The following is an 8,498-nucleotide window of genomic DNA, read 5'->3' as shown; positions in this document are numbered from 1 at the left end:
GAAATAATTTTGTAGGGCACTCCATATCTACAGACAATGAATTTTTTTACAAAGGTGGTGATGTGCTTGGCCGTTATCTTTACTAAAGGTTCCGCTTCAACCCACTTGGTTAAGTAATCTACGGCTACTACCACGTACTTTGCTCCACCTCTACCTGGGGGAAGGGCGCCAATCAGGTCTATCCCCCAGATAGCAAAGGGCCAAGGGCTGGTCATGCTAGTTAATTCATTCGGGGGTTTTCGGGAGTAGTTTGTGTGCCTCTGGCATTTGTCACATTTCCTTGCGAAATCATTTGCACCTCTCTCCATGGAGGGCCAGTAGTACCCTGCCTCACGGCTTTTCGAGTTGTGGATGGTCCACTCGCATGGTTGCCGCATTCACCCTCATGTATTTCATACAGTACCTTCACAGCCTCTTCCTCATCAACACATCGCAAGAGTGGCACAGAAAACCCCTTCTTGTATAAGATTTCATCTACCAAGGTGTATCGGGTTGCCTTATATACTAGCCTTCGAGCCTCCCTCTTGTCTGTTGGCACAACTCCATCCTTCAGGTAGCTTATAATCGAGTTGGCCCATGACTCATTTGGGATGCTGACCATGTGAACGTCTGAATTAAAGATGCTTGGCCTTGGTAAGTATTCCACAGGTACTGATTCAAGGGTATCCTCATCTTTAGTGGAAACCAGCTTTGCGAGGGCATCAGCATGGGTATTCCTTTCTCTCGGGATTTGCTCTATTCTATACTCCACCAACTGCCCCAAATAGCCTCTTACCCTTTCAAAGTATGCAGCCATCTTGGGACCCCTCGCTTGATACTCACCCTTCACTTGGAATACCACCAATTGTGAGTCACTACAGATGTGCAGATGTGTTACCTTTAGCTCCTGGGCCAACCGCAACCTTGCTAAAAGCGCTTCGTATTCTGCCTCATTGTTCGAGGCTTCAAACCCAAACCGTATCGCGCAGTACATCCTGTGTCCTTTGGGTCCAGTCATCACGATACCTGCTCCAGATCCTACTTCGTTGGATGCTCCATCCACATGCATGCTCCATTCTTCAGAACTCCTTGGCTCTCCTTCTATGACTAACTGTCCCTCTTCTTCATCTCCTCCTCCATTTGGTCGATAGGTGAATTCCACTATGAAGTCTGCGAGCACTTGCACATTGATGGAGGTCCTTGGGGTATAAGCGATGTCGAATTGACTCAACTCGATCGACCACTTCATCAGTCTCCCCGAGGTTTCAGGTTTATGCAAGACCTGCCTTAAAGGGCTATTGGTGAGTACTTTGATCACATGGGCATGGAAATAGGGCCTTAACTTCCTTGAGCCACAACTAACACGTATGCCAACTTCTCTATCTTTGGGTATCTGTTCTCCACATCTACTAACCGTTTACTGATGTAGTACACAGGTTGCTAGTGTTTCTTCTCTCCTTTAACCAGGGCAGCACTTATGGCATGTTCAGATACTGCCAAGTATAAGTATAGCCTTTCGCCCCTTTCAGGTTTTGCCAACAAGGGTGGCTTCCCTAAGTGTTCCTTTAGCTTGACAAAAGCATCCTCACATTCTTCATCCCAAGTGAACTTTTTGCTCCCTTTTAGGATATTGAAGAAGGGGAGGCACTTGTCCGTAGACCTTGAGATGAATCTATTAAGGGCTGCCACCTGTCTCGTTAGACATTGCACCTCCTTCCTGTTCTTGGGTGGGCTCATTTCTATTAGGGACTTTATCTTATCAGGATTAGCTTCGATGCCTCTGGAGTTGACCATGAAACCTAAGAACTTTCTCGAGGATACACCGAAAGTGCACTTGAGTGGATTCAACTTCATTCGGTACTTCCTGAGTGTGTCAAACATCTCTCCTAGGTCTTTGTTGAGTTCTGCGGCATTTTTGGTCTTCACCAGCATATCATCAATGTATACCTCCATGTTCCTCCTTATCTGGTTAGCGAACATTTTGTTCACCAATCTTTGATAGGTGGCACCCGCGTTCTTTAATCCGAAAGGCATCACCTTATAACAGTAGAGTCCTTTATCTGCTATAAATGACGTATGCTCTTCGTTGACTGGTTCATAGGTATCTGGTTGTATCTAGAGTAGGCATCCATAAAGCTAAGTAACTCGTGCCCGACCGTTGCATCCACTAGCTGATCTAACCTTGGAAGCGGAAAACTGTCCTTAGGACAAGCCTTATTGAGGTTTGAGAAGTCAATGCAAGTCCTCCATTTTCCATTCAGTTTTGGGACTAGCACTAATTTTGACACCCATACAGGATAGAAGGATTCACGGATGAACCCATTGGCCTTCAACTTATCCACCTCCTCCTTTAAGGTTGTGTACTTCTCTAGATCAAGCACTCGTCTTTTCTGCCTGACGAGCCTTGCCTCGGAGGTGATATTCAAATGGTGGCACATGATGGCTGGATCTATTCCTACCATGTCTTCGTGACTCCAAGAAAATACAACCAGATTGTCCTTCAAAAACCTTACCAACTTCTCCTTCGCGTTTCTTTGAAGGCTTTTTCCCACCTTCAACTTTCGCAAGGGCTCTTCCATCACCATAATCTCCTCTACCTCCTCCACAGGTTCAGCTCCTAGCTCCTCCATGATTCTAGGGTCTAGTTCCTGTGGGTTTGTGCCCCCATGCACCACCATCGCCATCGGTTCTCACGGTTTCACAGACGTGCGAAAGGAGGTGTTATAACACTCCCTTGCCTTTCTTTGTTCTCCTTTCATACTCGCTACCCCACCAGGAGTTGGGAACTTGAAGGTGAGGTGATATATTGAAGTGATCGCTTTCAATTCTCTTAGGGATGGTCTCCCCAATACTGCATTGAAAGCTGAAGTACAATCTACTACGACGAAGTTTTCCATGACTGTGGTCTGTCTGGGTTGTTCTCCCATGGTGAGTGCCAATTCAATCACCCCTAAGGGTTGTATCGAGTCCCCTGTGAATCCATATAAGGAAGATTGATAGGGTTTCAAGTGTCTGACGCCCAAACCCATCTTCTCCAAGGCGGGGCGATATAAGATATCTACGAAACTTCTGTTGTCTACGAGGACCCGATGCACCCGCATGTTGGCCAACTGAACTGTCAACATCAAAAGATCATTATGGGGAAAGTGCACCCCTCGTGCATCCTCTTTTGTGAAAGGGATTGAGTCATTTTCTCCCTTAAATCTTTTCGGGGGTCACTGCTCTAAACTCATGACACACGGTGGTGGACTCCGTTTGGCTTCTCCAGCGTACCTGTCTCGACCCTTCCTAGACTCTCCCCCAAACCCCGAACCTCCGAAGATCGTTCTCACCTCTCCTTGTATCTTTGGGGCTCCTCCTTGTGTCCGAGGTATCACCAGCACGTCCTCTGATTTTTGCTTCTCCCTTCTCACATATCGGCCCAGGTGCCCCCTTCGGATGAGCTCTTCAATTTCTTCCTTCAAATGGGTACAATCTGCTATGGTATGGCCGATATCCTTGTGGTACTGACAGTATTTGCTAGGGTCCCTCTTGTACCAGTCTTTTCTCATCAGTGGGGGCCTTTTGAAGGGAACCCGGTCCTCATTTGTGAGGTAAATATGCTCTCTGGTGTCCGTCAGGCTCGTATAGAAGGTGTAAGCCATTTGCCTATGGTCGCTTCCGCGTTTGGACCGTCTATGTTGATCATCTCTCGACCCTTCATACGCCCTCTTATTCTTCCCTCCATTTGACCCTTCATTGGCTGGGGGCTTTACATGGGACTCACTTTTTTCCGCCTTTAAGTTCGCATGGCCATCCTCCACACGAAAGTAATTTTATGCCCTCTCGTAGAAGTCATCTAGGTCAGTGACTTCCCTTTTGTGCATATTATCCCACAATTTGCTTCCTGGACACACTCCGGCTATGATGGCCATTTTCAACTCCCTGCGGGTCAAGCTCCCTACTTTGGCTGCCTCCATGTTAAACCTGTGGATGTATCCTTTTAGACTCTCATTTTCTCATTGCTTCACGTTGGCGAGGCTGGTGCCTGGCATTGTGTAATCACGCACGGCGTGATGCTGTTGGAGAAATTCATCAGAAAACTGCTGCCAAGACCTGATGGACCCTGGTCGAAGTCTCTTGAACCATTTGTACTCAGGTCCTTTCAATGTGACAGCAAAGCAATGGCACCTGGCTCCGCTAATAATCCCCCTTAACCTCATCAGGTCGTTAAACGTGTCCAGATGGTACTTAGGATCTGTGTTTCCTTCATAGGGGGTCATATGAGGCTCCTTGAAGTTGGTTTGGAGGCGGATGGCTTGGATCTCCTTAACGAAGGGCGATTCATGGTCGAACTCGTCCTCGATGGCTTGTCCTCCAGATGCAGTGACAATCTTGCTCCGTAGGCTCCTCATCTCTGTGTCTAGGTCTTGTCTCCTCTTTTTCAAGGAGTCTCTCAACGTGGACGGGCTTGCATCTCCCTTTCCTTTTCCTTCCCGGGGAGCTATAGGAGGTGTAGTCCTTTTATTTTCCCTTTTCTTGTTGAGTTCCTCTCGTAGATCTGAGGGTGTTCTCCTTAAGGTGACTTCGACGTCGTTATGAGGGCCAGCGTTGTTCTTCTGCTCTGGCCTCGGAGGCTGCTTCGGTGATCCGGGATGTTCGTGCTGCTTCGGTGGTCCGGGACATTTGTGCTGCTTCACCCAAGGAGTATTACTGGTGGAGAGTCGAGTCCTCCCATCGTTTACTGGGACGGTGGTCTCTGCCCCCTCTTGGCCTCTCTCTTTTCTCTTAGGGAGAGATATGTTTGACTTCCCTTGCAATAGGCCATTCAACACCTCTTGCATGTTCTCTAAGGTGGTTTCAAGCCTTTGGCTCTTGCAGTGCAGTTCACGTATCTCCTCTTCATAGAATCAAGACCTAGAACTCGAGCTCACTGAATGGACTCGGGGATGCTTGTCAGGTCTGCACATCGATGGGCCCAGATCGTGCCGGCCGGAGTTTGGCATCTGTGGCGGCCTTGGGGGCGGGAACTTGCTGGCATCCTTTGCAGGGGCAGCTGTTGACCTTGGATGATTCTCATCTGGAGGGACGGCCGGGGATGAATCTTTCCTCTCTACTTCGTGAACCTCGGGTTCCTTTGGGGCCTCCATATCTCGGGGCAGAGGAGGGTTCTTCATGGAGGCCTTCAGCTGATCTCCATCAAGGTGGACCTCCACCTCTCGTGGCTCTCTTAGTCGTTTAGAACGTCTTGGAATTTCTTCCTGCCGGAACTAATGGAAGAACAGTGGCTTGACACTTATCCTTCCCACAGACGGAGCCAAGCTGTTGACGGTAAGAACTCGTCAACAATTTAAGGTTAGAAAACTCAGATTATTATACTAAAGATAGCTAAGAATAAGATGGAAATAACTTGAATCAACAGAAAAATCAGAACTACAATGGGACAAAGATCATATATTTCTTAAACCTCTCCTCATACAATCAGTTTTCCAACCCCTTAACCTGAGGGGTCGAAACCTATTTATAGGTGGGCTCTATTGGCCCCCAATACAAGTAGGTCCCAGGGGACATGGACGTATGCAGGTATAGGGTCAGGGTAATGGCTCAGGACATAGTTGTGTCTACCTTGACAATGCCCAAGTAGTGGTGCAGGACATCGTACTGTGGACTCTGGAATATTTTCGGGGGTGCTCAGGTAGTGCCTCCATTCTCCGTACAAGTTCGTATCACCATTACTCGTCAGATGCGGATGACAGGGCCACGCCTCTGACCTCTTCATGATCGTACATCCTATATCAGTGTACGTACTTTGTACCCAGTCGTCCTCATCAATTCATGTTTGGCGCCTAATGATTATTTGACATACCCGTTTGGTGTTTCCAAGCGTTCCTCTTGCATATATCGAGGAGGCTCCAAACTATACATGTCATGAGAAACCAAGGCACGGGGGGTGTTTGTGGCAGAACAAGGTGTACAGATGATATGTAGCGAGGCTGCACCCTCGCATAGGGAGGCTGGCCAATGGTACGGACGCGTGCGCCTATGGGCGCGGGACCCGTGAGAAGCAGCGAGGCTGCACCCTCGCATAGTGAGGGTGCCTCACATAGCGAGGCTGGCCTAGGTGAATCACATGACGGCTGGGTGCGATGCTTCGCGTAGACGCGGTGCGCGGGAGGCTGGCCTTGAACCTCGCATAGCGAGGGTGGTGCCTCGGGGTACCCATGTTCGGGTACTAGGGTGCGCGTGGAAGGCTGGCCTTGAACCTCGAATAGCGAGGGTGATGCCTCGGGGTACCCATGTTTGGATACTAGGGTGCGTGTGGGAGGCTAGCCTTGAACCTCGCATAGCTAGGGTGGTGCCTTGGGGTACCCATGTTTGGGTACTAGTGTGCACGTGGGAGCCTCACACGGCGCGGCACAAGGCAGCCTCGCATAGCGAGACATAGGGTAGCCTTGCATGGCGAGTCCCTCACATGACAGCCCTTGAAGACTTATGCTTGGGTGCATGTGTCTATGCATCTCGACACTTGAGCTTATCACCCTAGCGTGGGCACATCGAACCTTGCAAAGCCTTCAAGAATGAACACCATTTCAAATATTTCTTAGGGTATTACTCAACATTTACAATAGGATAAACTGGTTAACTAAAGATGGACCTTTGAGGGAACTAACAGTTGGAACCCTACCAGTTTGTGAATCCTGTTTAGAAGGAAAATTGACAAAACGACCTTTCACTTCAAAGGGAAATAGAGCCAAAGAACCACTACAACTTATACATAGTGATGTACGTGGTCCAATTAACATTTAAGCTCGAAGTGGTTATGAATATTTTGTCACATTTACTGACGACTATTCTAGATACGGTCATGTTTACCTAATGCTTAAGAAGTCAAAACCCTTTGATAGGTTTAAAGACTTCAAAGCCTTAGCTGAGAAGAAATTAGGTAAATCTTTAAAGACACTCCGATCTGACCGTGGTGGTGAATATTTGGATTCTGAATTCAAATATTTCTTGCTGGAGCATGGTATTCTATCCCAACTCACAGCACTTGGAAGACCACAACAAAACAGAGTTTTAGAGAGAAGAAACCGGATCTTGTTGGATATGGTCAGGTCTATGTTAAACTACTCTTCACTTCCCTTATCGTTTGGGGGATATGCACTTCAAACAACTAATTAGATTTTGAATGTAGTTCCGTCCAAAGCTGTGAAAAAGACACCACTAGAATTATGGAATGGAAATAAACCTAGTTTATGACATTTCCGTATTTGGGGTTGTCCTGCTCATGTGCTAAGACCTAAATTTGGAAACCTGGATTCAAGGTCTGAAGTGTGTATATTTGTGGGCTATGCTCCAGAAACAAGAGGCGGATATTTCTATAGTCCAAGTGATCAAAAGGTATTTGTTTCGACGAATGCAACCTTTTTAGAACACGACTATATGAATGATTTTAAACCTTAGAGCAAAGTAGTTTTACAGGAACTAATGACAGATAAAATTTCATCTCCATCTTCTTCATCAGTTAATGATAAAACAACCAAAGAAACCACAATTCCTAAAAAGGAGAAACCAGTGCAACGTCGTAGTGGGAAGATTGTGAGACAACCTATTCGCTATGAACATGAGGCACACGTTCTTGTATCAGATACTGAAAAGGAAGATCCATTGAATTTTAAAGAAGCAATGGAAGACCCTGGTGTTGATAAGTGGCAAGCTGCCATGAATCAAGAAATGGAATCAATGTATTCCAATTCTATCTGGGAACTTGTAGATCTGCTTGACAATGTTAAAGCCATTGGATGTAAATGGATCTACAAGAAGAAAAGGGGTGCAGATGGAAAGGTAGAGACTTATAAAGCAAGGCTTGTGGCCAAAGGCTACACACAGAGAGAGGGTGTAGATTATGAAGAAACATTTTCTCCTGTAGCCATGCTTAAGTCCATTCAAATACTTTTATCCATAGCTGCCATCTATGATTACGAGATTTGGCAAATGGACGTCAAGACAGCCTTTCTAAATGTCCAACTTGATGAAACCATATATATGGAACAACCAGAAGGGTTTATTAAGAAAGATCAAGATAAAAAGGTATGCAAGTTGTTGAAATCCATATATGGATTGAAACAAGCATCAAGATCTTGGAACTTAACATGTGATGAAACTATCAAAACATATGACTTCGTTGATGATATCCTACTCATTGGGAATGATGTAGAGACATTATCAAATGAAAAGAAATGGTTGGTTGACAAATTCCAAATGAAAGATTTGGGAGAAGCGAGCTATGTTCTAGGCATTAAAATTCTAAGAGAAAGAAAGAACAAGCTCTTGGCACTTTCACAAGCAAATTATATTGATAAAGTGCTTGAAAGATTCTCTATGGAAAATTCCAAAAAGGGTAAATTGCCGACCATACATGGAATTACTCTTTGCAAAGATCAGTGTCCAAAGACACCATAAGAGCAAGAGGACATGAAAAAGTATCCCTATGCATCAGCTGTAGGGAGCCTAATGTACGCAATGTTATGTACTAGACCGAC

The sequence above is a fragment of the Humulus lupulus genome, chromosome 1, assembly GCF_963169125.1.
Source record: "Humulus lupulus chromosome 1, drHumLupu1.1, whole genome shotgun sequence".
In the NCBI taxonomy this organism is placed as follows: Eukaryota; Viridiplantae; Streptophyta; class Magnoliopsida; order Rosales; family Cannabaceae; genus Humulus; species Humulus lupulus.
Note: the sequence above shows the minus strand (reverse complement) of the source record.